The sequence below is a fragment of the Ruditapes philippinarum genome, unplaced genomic scaffold (genome assembly GCF_026571515.1).
Source record: "Ruditapes philippinarum isolate M1 unplaced genomic scaffold, ASM2657151v2 ctg2249_1_1_1_1, whole genome shotgun sequence".
In the NCBI taxonomy this organism is placed as follows: Eukaryota; Metazoa; Mollusca; class Bivalvia; order Venerida; family Veneridae; genus Ruditapes; species Ruditapes philippinarum.
This window is the reverse complement of record NW_026854370.1, coordinates 1-14,757: the sequence shown is the minus strand read 5'-3', so window position 1 is coordinate 14,757 and position 14,757 is coordinate 1. Positions and strand designations below refer to the sequence as shown.

Genomic DNA, 14,757 nt, shown 5'->3' with positions numbered 1-14,757 from the left:
AAGTTAATTTAAGTTAGGTCTCGCCAGGGACTTTGGATTCATTTTACTTTTATGTCAGGAATTCGAAGCTCTTCAATTGGTGGTTCTACTTGCCTTAAATTATGCACAGAGGGGCACAAGAGGTCTTCCTCAACCAGAAAAATCTGGAAAGATGCCATATGATCTACGACTTCATACTCAACCCCCGAATATAATAATAATTATAATAACAATAAAAATAATAATAATAATAAAGCGTTTTGATACTATTATATTATATCCCGGACTAGCTATTACTGCTATTAATAATAAAAAGATATAACCACCGACGGTATGCAGGGCTCATCGACAGATGGACCGGCCAAGATTAGTTCAGTATACCCCACCACAATTTTGATGTGCAGAGGGTGTAAAATGTAACAACAACAGCAACACAGGTGTAGAAAAATATTTAAGTCCTAACGAACCATTTCAATATTGATTTCAATTGTCTATACATGTAGCTGTTTATAACTTCATTTAATCTTACGTTTCGATTGAAAAGAAGCACGTACATGTTATGATGCAGATTTTCAAATTTTACAATAAATCGTGTGCTTTCTAAATAATTTTTAAGAAATAGTTTTAATATCCAGCACTAATAACTTCACTTCAATTCAAACTTTTGTCCATGAACTTATTTAAAAACACCTACAAATCATATTTTCTTATTATTTTAACATGAAAAATAACGATAAAAAGATGTCACAAAATTGTATGTGAATTACGTTACATAAAAAAACCCAAGAGAGTAATTCTTAAAATAAGTGATATAAATGTAAATCATCAATTATTAAAATATAAAAAGACCTAAATTACACAAATGAATATCAATAATTTGATCCAAATAAATAAAATCTAAATTGTTAGCCCATCAACTAGAAATTTACGTTTTGACATTAAAGTGACATAATGCTCATATTTTCATAGTCAAGTGGAGCTAAATTGACTTTATATTTCAAAAGATTGACTGTTAAAATGGTGTTAGACCAACAGGTGATATTTGAAAATGTTTAGGTCTGCCTTAAATATAAAAAAGACTTCCCCACTTTTTTTATAAACTAAACGTTACACGTAAATTCTAATGGATATTCACCGAAAATTCCATAATTAGCCGGGTCTGTGCGTTATTTATTGTTTTTGTGAAGTCAATTATTCAATCATAAGAAATTATTGCAAAATGAAAACTTATTTATATATTCACATGGTCACTCACTATATACCCTTGGATGGGCATAATGTCACTTTAAAAATGTGAATTACGTTTACCTTCCTATAGTTGCAGCTTATTACAAGCGCGTTATATTCGTTTATTTTCACAATGCTGGTACATGCTTCTTCCAAAACAGATAATTTCAGAATCTCTACCTGAAGCATTTCAGAAGGCCTCAGCGTCTTATAAAATCACAAACTCCTCACAGTGATTACCTCCCTTGGCAGAATTGTAATCACTGCCTTCACAGACGTCACATGATGATGAAAGTCACATGACGTAACGTCGAAATTCAAATGTAAATATCGATCGTAACAATGAAAAACTAACGTCATTTTTCTCTTTCTGTTTTATTTTTAACTTTTCGTACCTACGTCCGTTATGTTTCATCAAACAATTATCAATTAAAAAGCTAAAAAATATCAAAATATTGATATTTCAATGTTTGTGATGGCAGAGATCTCTGTACTGATAAGGGGAGATCACTGCGTATGAGATTGATAACATCCGTGAACTACGTTACAGTGAAGTACGTAACATGTACTTTAACGAATATCAACGAACAGCAACTATCCCGCATAATAAACTAAAATTGATGACGAAAGTTTTTACTGTGATGTAATATATGCCTAAAATCGTCATTTCCGAGTGTAAACAGTATTTCTTGGAATCGAGTATGGTCGCAGAGATTGCAGAAAATAACAAGTATTTAATTTTGATAATACATATGTATTGCTAATTTTTTTAAAAAATGTAATTGATATGTTATTTGTACTTTATATTGCTTTGTTTAATATTGTGATATTTAAATGTTTTTGGGTTTTTTTTTGCATATCATAGAAGCTATTGGTATGAAAATTATTGTAACGTAATTCACACCATACTAAATATCCTTTTTTTACAGATTATGGTTCGTATGACAAATGCTGAGCGACAAAAGAAGTATATGGAGAAACAAAAGCAGCTCAAAGGGAAAGATTATTTAAAAAAAGAATCAAAGCTGGTGAAAAAATACTATGTCCCCACAGACGAACTAAGAACAAGGAAACTTGCAAAACGCCGGGAAAAGATAAAAAAATGTATGAAGAAAAACAGTGATGCTATAAAATCGCTTTAAAATGCAGTAAATTCTTCAAATATAATAACTTCCCTTTCAAGCGTAGACACTGGTCCGTGTGATTCAACTGTTTTGGATTCAGAGTTGGAACATGACCCTGGTACATAAAGAATGACTTTCAAGTTCCAGTCAATAACAGAAAGATAAAGGCAAATTATCCAAATACAAAATGACTGAACGCTTACAAGAAATTGAAAATCATGATCGAAAAAGTTGTTGATCTTCAAAGAAGGAATTCTAGTCTAAGGAAAAGGCTCGAGAGACTTAAAAAGAAAGAAAACTAAAGTTCTTATACAAACGAAATCGATAGTAATAATCTCACAATAAAGAACAAAACCAAAAACGAAATAGAAGAACTTTATGTAACGCCAAAGTCAAAGAAATAAATTTTCAGGCGTCTGCATTTTCAAAATTGCTTAGAATCAGAGATGAAAATAACAAGCAGCAACAAACAAAGCAGTAAAGCATGGATCCGTGTGCTTGGAGGAAAAATAATTCAAAAATATAAAATGAGCAGAAACCTTGCCACATACACAGGTATTGATCGAAGGCAAAATAGAAGAATTAAAAATGGTATGAAAGAACGCGTAGAACGGTTATCTGAAAAGAGAAGAGAATTAAGAAGAATAATTACAGACTTAATGGAACGAGATGATGTTAGCGCATGTTTACCTGGAAGAAAGGATAGCAAAAATGTAGGAAAAAGTACAGAAACAAGAGAGGGTTTTGAACGATTATCTGTATAATCTGCACCTAAAATTCAAGACTGAGAATGATTCATCGGAGGTTAGTTTGACTACATTTAGTCGTAAACTTACGCCCACAAAACGTGCAACTCCTGCAATTTTGTAACAGGAAAACATGTCTCTGTCAGCGACACCAAAATATGGCTCTGAAATGTAAAGCTCTAAGAGACATAAAAGTTATTTCTACAGACAGTCCTGACGTCTTAACAGAAAAAAATGAATGATTTAGATATCTTGAAAAGAAATATACTTAACAACGCAATTACATTTCCTGAATGGCAACGGTATAACAGTGGTAAAAAAAGAGAAGAGAGTTCAAGAGAATGCAGATAGTAAATGTTGAATAAGGGCGACTTTTATACAGAGAATGCAGAAAGATCTGGCATATTTTAGACAGCACATCATAAGAGGAAAGGCCCAGTATGAACAATCTAGATTACTTAAAGAAGATCTCCCCGGTGACCATGCCATATGTCATATGGATTTCGCAAAAATTATTCATGTTCTTTTGCCAATGAAATCCAGACAGCATACTTTGATAAAAGTACCGTAACCTTACATCCTGTATTTTGTATTTTAGAGATAATGAGACGGGTGAAATTAAGCATATATCTAATGTGATTGTTTGAGACTGCAACTACAGTATATGCAATAATGATTGAAGAAGGTTTTGAATGTGGAGAAAGAGATATTGCCGTCCTGCAAGATGATACATTACATGGACCGACTCTCCAACGTCACAATATCGGAATCGCTAGATATTTTCGATAGTTGCAAATCATGATAAGAGCTTCTCATGTATTCAGGCAGCATGATTGTATTTTGAAGCGGGACATGGGAAATGCCCTGTGTTGGAGTTGGGGGGCACAGCTAAGCGCCTATTCGACATGGCTGTTCGTCGTCATAAGGCCGTGATCCAGAACGGAGAAGACTTTTTCAAATGGGGGAATGGTCAAGAAAGTTCCAATTTGAAATATATATTTGTTGATAAAAGTGAGTGCGATGAAGCGAAATAAGAAATATCTGATATGACAGTGAAACCCATTAAAAGGTACTCTTCAAATTCATGCAGTTTGTACCTCTGGTGACGGCAAAATAGCAGCAAGAGAAACCTCATTTTCATTTTATGATTGAAGGTAAGAATTCATTCAAATGGCCATCAACTGCTGATTCTGTTTGGATCCAAGGGGAGGAAATTCTGTGTTCCGTCCGTGATCCTGTAAAAACTGGGAAAACAAGAAACATATACAAGTTTGATGAGGAAGATATTGGTTGTGTCGTGGGTTTCTTTAAATAGATTTGTTTATAAAGAGAACACTTGAACATCCATTTGCAATGATTATGTTTATAAGAGCTATCATTGATTTAAAACCCTTTTCAAGAAAGTATATTCTAAATAATCTTGTTTTAAAGGGAACACTTGAACATTCATTTGCAATGTTTATAAGAGATATCATTCATTTAAACCATATTCAATAGAGCAAAGACAATTTTAACTTGTGAGTACAATGTTTCGTTCTCAATTGTGTTTCATTGTTTAATTAGATGTTTGTGAATTACGTTACATAATGAAAATTATTTCGTGCGATCAATGCAGAAAACTGTTTAAGCAATGGTACATTACTATAATTTCTTAAGTATTTACAAATGACTTATGATAAAGATGAAAGCCAAATAATACAAAAACAAAATTTTTATTTATCATACTGTAGTATATCAAGACTTTAGTGAATTTATTTCTCATTTATGATGTAAAAATGACTTTGTTTTATAATCAACTGTACCATTTATAAGTTGAGCTTCTTATGAAAAGTAGAATGTTGTTTTAATATAGATCACATGAAATAAATTTGTGTTTTATTATCTTTTTTCTTCTCCATTATACTTTACTCTTATAATGTATATAACGTGAATTACGTTACATTTAATGTTGTGTTTTATGAATGAAATAAAATCGATAATAATTTTATTATCACAACTTTAAGTAAAACATAACTTTATGTCTGCAATTTGATAAATGTGAATTTTATATCTAAATGAATCAACGATATGAACAGATATTGCCTGATTAAATAAGTTTTCATTTATAACATGCATATCTATATAAGGTCAAGAACATGAAAATGCGCGAGTTACTTGTATGATTTAGAGCATATGAATGTTATCGTATGGTGAAACGTATTGACATTGCAATTGCTTTATCGATAGCTGATATTCAATTAAAATGTCGGATTCAAATGGCACATGCTAGTTTTGTTTATGAACATGTAACGTAATTCACCTCCCGAAATGGTCGCTTATGAAATCTATAGTATATTTATGCATATATAACATTTGTCGCGATGTTTTTTCCTTGGTTTTTGGTTTATATAGCATCATGTTAATATTTAATCAACTTTAGTAGCGAAAATGAAACAAAATATTAGCGGTGCCATGCCAATTCGCAAACTTTTTTTTCTCTCTCATATGGAACAGAATTAGTACATTTATTCAATCTACAATGAAAACCTACCTTTTAATTGCTGAATAACATGATGCTTAATGATTATACTGAATGCACTATCATGCAATTGCAACTTCATGTGTACTTTCCTGAACAATCTGACATACTGACATATTTTAATATGCTGTTTGTTTAATTAATCTTTCTTAAATGACAGCGTAAAATTATGTTCTTCGTTTTAAAGAACCTTCTTTACTTGTTATTGATATATATAACTAGATGCAAAATGGTTAGGTCCCGAAAATACACTTTGCTAAAAATCAGCCACTTACATTGTCTACACTATTTCACCAGGAATAATTGATTTTGATCATATTCTTCAATTTATTTCAGGAATAGTTTATTCAAAACTGTGATTTTATCGCCCAATAAAATCACTGTTTGGAGTTCATATGCGAGGAATTATATCACGAGGGCGTAACCCGAGTGATATAGATTATGATGCGCATCCGACCGACAAACAGTTTTTTATCAAGACAGTAGTTTTATCAAGCGATAAAATCACCGATTTGGATATATTATTTCGATTCTTACACGACATTAACAAATGAATGCTGCCTATACCTGATTATTAAGCTGAATTGCGTCTGATTTGTTTTCGTACTTATTTCAGCGCGTCACATTTTAGTGGTTACGTCACGTGTATAATGATTACGTGACATGTCTAAATATAGAACGTCAACAGTGATTTTATTGCATAATAACATACACTTTCGGTCCTTCTATGTTCAATAGGGGAAAATGCGGGTCGTGTAAGAATTGATTTTAGCGCTCAATAACATCACTGTTTGGAGTTCGGATGCGACGAATTATATCACAAGGGCGTAGAATCGGAATAATATATCCAAATCATTAGTACAAGTCTACAAATATTGTTATGCGAATGATCCGCTTCAAAATACGACTTTACTTAACCGGAAAAGATAACATCGAGGTGGATTAGTCGGTAAAAAGAAAAAAAATCGTAAAATATCATTTACATTTAACACAACGAATAGTGGCTCGTTTGGATTATAATCCTTTAAACTGTATAAAATAGATTAATGTGTTGTGAATAGCGATTTCGGAAAATAGTAGCATTAAACATTTATAATAGCTACAATATAGTAATATTTAAACTTGTCCTCTACAAGAAGTATTATTCTTAGGATTTTATATTTGGCCAACATTTTTTGAAATGGTAATCCTTTTTTACTCATTTTGTTGCATTCACAGTCTATGTCATTGGTACAGCTCAGTTATTTTTAGATATGATCATTCCTCACTTCAAATTAGGTAAACTCGCGTACGTAGCTAGTAAAGATCGCGTAGAGGCATGCTTGTTCAAAATATGGCAAAGTCGCCCTACAAGAGGTCGCGCTTTTTAAGTTTTTATTTTTAAGAGAAATCTGTATATAAACACTGAAAATGTCATTTAAAACTCGGTCCTTGAATAACAAATGAAAACATGATAATAAAATCAATTAAACTAAATAATAATCAATCTATACTGTTAAAAGGATTATACTGTAACATAAGCCTGAAATATTACTTCTTATTTATGTATCTATTTTTTTGAAAGTCATAATTAACTGAAGATGATTGTTAAAATTAAAAGTGACTGTTTGACAAACAATTGAAACACTACCCAGAGCATTATTTAGTCTAGTGCACTAGAAGTACACATGTAGTGCACACCAAGTGCACTTTGTGTAACTTTGTGCAACCTTTAGTGTGAACGCAACTGTAGTCCAAATGAACCACTTTTCGAAGTGTTAAATGTACCGTACATTTAAATGATATTTTCCAAGTTTTCCTTTTATCGATTTTTCCACTTCGATGTTTCGTAAATTCCTCGTTTACGGAAAGTATTTTAAAGCGGAGCATGCGCATAGCAATTATTGTAGACTAGTTCTAATGTTTAAGGCTATAAATGAAATTCATTTACTTCAATTTAATACGCCAAAAATAGGTCTGACGACCTCTCTCCAATAAAGTAATATTGCATTATCTTCTACTGAAACTTAACTTCTCTCCTGGACAATTTATATGTATAGTACTTGGTACATATTTATATATGCACAAAAGATACTATTGTATGGTCACAGCGGTTTTTGTACGGGAGGCGAAAAAAGGGGAAAAAAATCGCAATTTCCCACGCAGTGATCTCCCCTTACAGGATTACTGGCCGTAGCGTAATTTCGTTGATCTCGAGTTATCGCCCCTTAACAATTCACAATCGCTGGACATTGTTTAAATTGTTTAATATAGAATTTGAGATGATCAAACATAATCAACTAAACATCAGAGATCGAGCTTTATTTAGCATAAGTTATCACTCAATGAAAGACCATTTAAATTGAATGAAATAATGCAAAATGGAATCAATCATATAATGCAAGTTTAAATATCATAATACAAGGTAGAATCAAGCATAATGCAAGTTCAAAGGTTATCAAACAAAACAGAATAAATGCATTAATTCTGCTCTACACTCTGAAGAATCACAAATGAATTGTCATTTTGCAGAAACACCTTTTTTGGCATCTGCAAGGGACACATTTCGCTCCGCGAGCTTCATACTCTGAAGAATCACAAATAAATTTTCATTTTGCAGAAACACCGTTTTGGGCGACGGCCCGGGACACATTTTCCTCCACGAGCTTCACATAAACCTTTTTCGAATTTGCTTGATCCAACCCTAATGACGTCATGGCATTTGCCTCTTTTGTTATTATAACTGCAGTAACGAGCATTTCCTTCTGAAAACATCAGCATCAGGAACATTGCTAACATAGATATAAATTTGATAATTCCAAACAGCTTCATTTATTTTCTCTGGTTTGAGACGCAAACTGTAAAGTATATCCGCTTTGCTTGTTTTCAAGATCTGAAAAAAGAAGAGCACAAAACAATTGAAATTTTGAACTTTTACCATTTACAAAACAAACAACAGTTTTATACCTATAATTGATATTATCTATATATTTTACCTGCTAGCATTTAACTATTTAAATGTAATTTTTTGTTAAATTTTGAGCGTACTTCCACGATTCTTTTTCCTCTGTAGAAAATTTTATTACTTATTATTCCGTGATTATAACGACTTTGCCGATTAATCTTGAATTAAATGAATTCCTTGCGTTATTTCTCCTGACTACTTTTCCACTCACATGCTATAATGAATGAAAATGTTGACGGCAACGAAATACATTGACACATGCATGTCTTTTGATTTTAGACCGGAAGTGGTTTTATATAATTTTTACTGTTCGCCAATGTTTGTCTGCCAATAAAATCGTTATATTTTGTATAAAGAATTCGTTCCTCAAAAGTTAATTTCTTAAAACTCTGTATATAACCCATACAAATCGTTCTTTTGAATTATGAAAATTTTGTGATCATTCATAAACCATGAATATTTATTATGCATAATTATGTCATGAATATTCAAGATTAAACGCATATATTACCTTATTATGATATTCATCTGGAAGTATCTTGTGTTTTTAAAATCTACAACACTTTTTCGTATATTTATACTATCAAAGGGGGAATTCCAATCAGTTTGCCATTTATTTTAAGGATATATTCTGCGAATCGTGTTGTAATTATTCGAAGTCAGGGAGATAATTAGGTTATAAGTGGTAGTTAAGTGCCAGTTTCATTACATAGTTAATTCCTGAACATGAATATTTCCTTGTAACACTTATACAATTTAAGTAATTTACTAATTAAAAGAATAAGACATTATATTTGAGGAACATGTGTTGAGTTTATATCGCAAGTAGTATATGATTAATTATCTGTGAGTCACTTATATATGTCTCAGAGACTTTTTGTTTTTATTTTGTTCTTTTTTCAAGAATTGTCCGTTTTACACACATACGCGTTTTGTATTACATAATACATTTATATCTGTGTAATGTTATCATTGCGTAAAATATTTATCTCTAAATGATAAGCAAACATTTAGTTTATACTCTATACAAGTCTGAAATTGCTAGACTTACTGCCAAAACCTGTTATTTTATTCTACAAGTTTTATACGATTTTCCATATGAATAGTTTTCAGGATCATTTTCATGTTGTAGTAAGTCATTTAGTCTTTGTATATTTTGTATAATAAAGTATAAATATATTTTGTTATATTTACTCGATGTTAGGTGACCAAGTCAGGAGACAGCATTTGTCACAAATGACAAGAGGGATACGCTTCACTCAATGTTGTAATCTGCTAGGAATCCTACTTATATATTGACAGTGTTGGTTGTACTGGTTTATCATAATGCTTTGGACATTTATTGATAATATTCAACACTAAGCTACGTAATGTCGAACCGTGGGTCCGGGGCAGTTAACTCGTATTCGGGGCCAATAACCCTGACCTATTGTGTCATTTTTCTGCACTTTGAAGTTCACTCCTAGTGCACTAGACAATTATGAACTGGACAGTGTTTCAATTTACAATCAACTTTAATTTTAACAACTATCTTCAGTTTATGACTTTCAAAACAAAATAGATACAGTAAAAAAGAAGTAATATTTCAGACTTTTGTTACAATATAATCCTAAAACTGTATAAATTGATTAAAATTACTATTATTATTATTATTGTTATTATTTAGTTTGATTGATTTTATTATCATGCTTTCACTTAAACTTCTTATTTATTATTCAAGCACAGAGTTTTATATGTCATTTTCTGTGTATGGACAGATTTCTCTTTTAAAAAAAGAGACGAAAAAAGCGCGACCTCTTGTACATGTTGCGCGACGGAAAGCTAATTCTACGCGATATTTACTGGCGCGCAACAGTTAGCTCCATACGCGATATTACCTAATTTGAAGTGAGGAATGATCATATCTAAAATATCTGAGCTGAACTGTGAATCCAAACAAAATGAGTAAAAAAAGATAACCATTTAAAAAAATGTTGGCCAAATATTCCATCCTAAAAACAATACTGTTGTAGAGGACTAGTTTCAAATTTTACAATATTGTAGCTATTAAAAATGTTTACTGCTACTATTTTCCGAAAACGCTATTCACAACACATTAATCTATTTATACAGTTTAAAGCATTATATACTGAACGAACCACTGTTCGTAGTGTTAAATGTACATGTAAATGATATTTTCCGAGTTTTCTTTTATACCGACTTGTCCACCTCAATGTTATTTTTTCGTTAAGTAAAGTCGTATTTTGAAGCGGATCATTCGCATAACAATATTTGTAGACTGGTACTAATGATTTTAGGGTGTAAATGAAATTCAATAGCTTCAATTTTCAAAATGTATGCAACCAGCATTCATCCTCAACACTGTGGAGAGGTCTGATTGTAGACTATTTCTAATGTTTAAGGCAATAAATGTGATTTATTTACTTCAATTTGATACGCAAAAAATGGGTCTGACGACCTCTCCAAGAAAGTAATATTGCATTATCTTCTACTGAAACTTAACTTCTTTCCTGGATAATTTATATGTTTAGTGCTTGGCACATATTTATATATATTCACAAAGGATACTGTTGTCTGGTCACCGTAGTTTTTGTACGAGAGGCGAAAAAATTAGAAAAATTCGCAATTTTGCACGCAGTGATCTCTCCTTACAATATTACTGACCGTAGCGTAATTTGAAAGTTTCTTTGATCTCGATAATAGACTTTTCGCCCCTCAACAATTCACAAACGCTGGACATTGTTTAAATTTGTTTAATACGGGGGTGGAACACCATGTGTATCTCGGTAAAAAGTATATGCGTGAATTTCCGCTGCTCCAAACGTGAAGCATAACACCAGATATGACTGTGAAAATAGGTCAATCGCAGGGTAAGTTTTTTAAACAGTTATGTAAAATTCAATCCATTTTTTTCAAAGAAAATCGGAATGTGTTTTTACCCACCTGACTCTCCTCTATATTACCTATCTTTGATTTCTATGCAAAAATATCCCGATGAAGACTGCATAGAAATCAAAAACAAAAATGGGTTGAAACGCACCTACCTACCTACCTACCTACCTATCTATCTGTACACGTACATGTACATTCATTTAAATACTTATACAAGATGTAAATTTTATTAAACGTAGCCTTTGCAGGGTATTATTAAAATAAAATTTAGACAAAAATTAAAAAAATTAAGAAGAGGTAAATTCAAAATCATTATCGATTGTTCATAATTTTTTTATATCGTTAATTCAAAAAGAAAAATTATGTGTTGTTTTCATTAATATTAATCATTTAGTTTTTCTTCCTTTTGGTAAATGCACTGCTGGAGACCAGGTAGATTTTGCATAAGTGTTGTGACTAGTAAGAAAGATAACCCAAGTAGGGTTTAAAGTTCAAGAAAAGAGATAAAACATGACCACTCTGTTTTAGTAGTAATGTAAGTTACTTCAATATTCATTTGTAGTGTCAAGCTTGTGAAATACAGATTAACCATTTTAGTCTTTTTAAAATCACAGGGTCGAACAACGAAAATGGCAACCATCCAGGCTCCGGTGAGTGGTTTAACTCGTATATTCAATTGCCCACAGGGACCAAATTTCTTATTCTCAAATAATATTTTGATAAAATGAACTGTTCCTTTTTCGGTAGCCTATCTTGTCAGACTGAAACAATCTGGATAACTTTGCATTGCAAAGTGCATTAAAAAGGAGTATTATTTTTTTTTAATGTTCGTAGAATCTTTATTGGTTAGACATGTGTGCAAAATATTGAGTTATTCATTTATCGATAAATCGATGTTTTACTTGACATGTTAGATAAACTCAATCAGAGTTCCTCTAAGCTAAAGTTGTCATAAGAAATAAGTAGCTGTGCGCTTAGTATTTAGTTTATAAATTAACGTATTGAGATGGAAAGAAATTATTATGGATTTCTTCAAGAAAGTGAAAGACAAAAATGCTTTTTGTAGAGGTCAACTGCATAGTCATGTTTAGTGAAGTTAAACAGACAGTAATGTGTTGTTTTTTTTTTAATTTGATCAAATTAACAGAAACCACCCACTGTGTTAAAATTTGCTTTTTACTGCTGGTGAATTCCATTGAATTTTTCTCATTTGTAGTTTATCTACAGCAAAACCATATATGATCCGGTAAGTAGATATCTAATCTAACTTTTATCTTTATCTTAACTAGCTATTATCTACATGTATATCTAAACTAGATATTATCTATATTTAAATTAGCTATATACAAATGTATCTAAATTAGCTATTATCAAAAAATTATTACTACCTTATTAATATCTTTTATAAGTTTAATGCATATTGTTATACGGATTCCGGAGCGCGCCCCGATTTGGAGATATGCTAGAGGACTGATAAATAAAAATCCAAGATTTAAATTTTGAAAACATTTATTCTTTATTCTGTGACAGTCAAGATGGAATATATGTTTAATATTACAATACATTATAAATGATTATAATAATTATTTAGTAATTGCAATATTTAAATTAACAAATACATGGGGAATTAAACTATAACTCGCTTTGCATGTGAGAAGATACCGAGATCTTGGTCGATGATAAAAATCCTTAATCAACCGATACTTATAAAATGAACTTTTAAATAGCTTTGAAATGAAACTGATGATTGAATAAAATCAACTATATCAATATAAATTATGTGAAAAATATTACTTATGGAACAATTTATTAATAACTAAAATAATAGTATTTTTTTACAAATTAATTTGTTTTAAGTAAAAAACTTTGATTAAACATTTCTTATAAAGCAAAAACTAAACTTTATACATTATCTTATGACAATTTACTTTACTTCTACAATAAGAAATATTACAAGATCTCAGTTATTTAAGTTATTAAATGATTATTTAATATGCAAAGTATTGAAAAATCTGCAAAATATATATATTAAAACATATTTGAGAGAAACAGCTTAAGATAAGATAAAACATATTTCTTACAGTGAAACATTGAATGAAGAACAGCAGATATATAAAAAATAAATAACTCAACATACCTGATAAATAAAAATCCAAGATTTAAATTTTGAAAACATTAAATCTTTATTCTGTGACAATCAAGATGGAATATGACTTCACATAATTTGTGACAAGTATATATACAAACAAGAAAGTGAAGCAGAATTAATCATAAAGGAAGATATTGACACATCTTAAAAAGGGAAAGGAAATAAAACAATCACATAGACAATAGATATGTGATGGCAGATCTTATAATTATTCCCTAAGGGCTTAAAATCTTGATCATATAAAAATTATTAACACCTAGAACCATTAACATCCCTTTATATTTACCTTTAAGCAGGATATATTAATTTTGCGTTTTAATCTGTAGATTTAATCTTAGTTATAATTTAACCTTGACACATTGAATGTGAAACGTAACAATAGTTGAAATAGAAATAATCGCGTACCCAATTAAATGAATAAGAAAAAAAACTTAAGTAAGAAAAAGAAGTTAATATTTACAAAATAAATTATACATTAAAGTATATGTGCATTAACTGTTTAAGGCTTACAAAACAAAAAATATACCAGACAAATTTAGATTATAACAATATATTTAATGTTAAGCATCCGTCCAAATTAAAAAAAAAACAGATTTAATATGACATTTTAAATTTTGTTTTTGTATGACTATTAGCATATAAATTTCACAATACAGAGGACACCATTTAACTACCAACTTGATTGACTTTATCCAGGGAAAGTATTTTCTATCAGTGGTATTCCATTTAAAGATGCAAAGAGGTAAAACAAAACTTAGTATTATGAATAGTGATTATATATAAATTCTATTGTAAGATTTGACCAAAGTTAAAAAATCTCAACTGCAGTTTTGTGATAAAAATTATCTTACAATGCACAAACCGTCACATATTATGAAATACCATAATAAGTGTATCGTCTTTTTCAATAGCTTTTCTATGAATGTAAAAGGGGAAAACAACACTGCATTCCGCTTTGACGTACGCTTTTTTAGTGAGAACAAAGGTGTGATAGTTAGAAATTCTAAAACATCAGGTGGCGATTGGGGTGACGAGGAAATTAATTTGAATGGACCATATCCTTTCATAAAAGACAAGTTTTTTGAAATGGTCATGCCTGGTGGGCGATTTCTGTTACAAGGGGTACTTACTTCTTTCACTGGAAATCTATGTATTTATTATTTTTATTTTTTTCAATT

The 14,757-nt window shown here is 30.7% G+C and overlaps 2 long non-coding RNA genes across 2 annotated transcripts; one reads left to right on the top strand and one right to left on the bottom strand.

Annotated features, from left to right (window-relative positions):
- Positions 1-7,880: 7,880 nt before the first annotated feature.
- Positions 7,881-9,161, bottom strand: LOC132739992 (uncharacterized). Its single transcript, XR_009627088.1, has 2 exons — positions 9,050-9,161; positions 7,881-8,466 (listed from the first exon to the last, which is right to left on the bottom strand). It is a non-coding gene; the product is annotated as an uncharacterized LOC132739992 (long non-coding RNA).
- Positions 9,162-11,929: 2,768 nt separating this feature from the next.
- Positions 11,930-14,694, top strand: LOC132739991 (uncharacterized). The gene is made up of 4 exons (XR_009627087.1): positions 11,930-12,080; positions 12,647-12,676; positions 14,236-14,321; positions 14,491-14,694. It is a non-coding gene; the product is annotated as an uncharacterized LOC132739991 (long non-coding RNA).
- Positions 14,695-14,757: the final 63 nt, after the last annotated feature.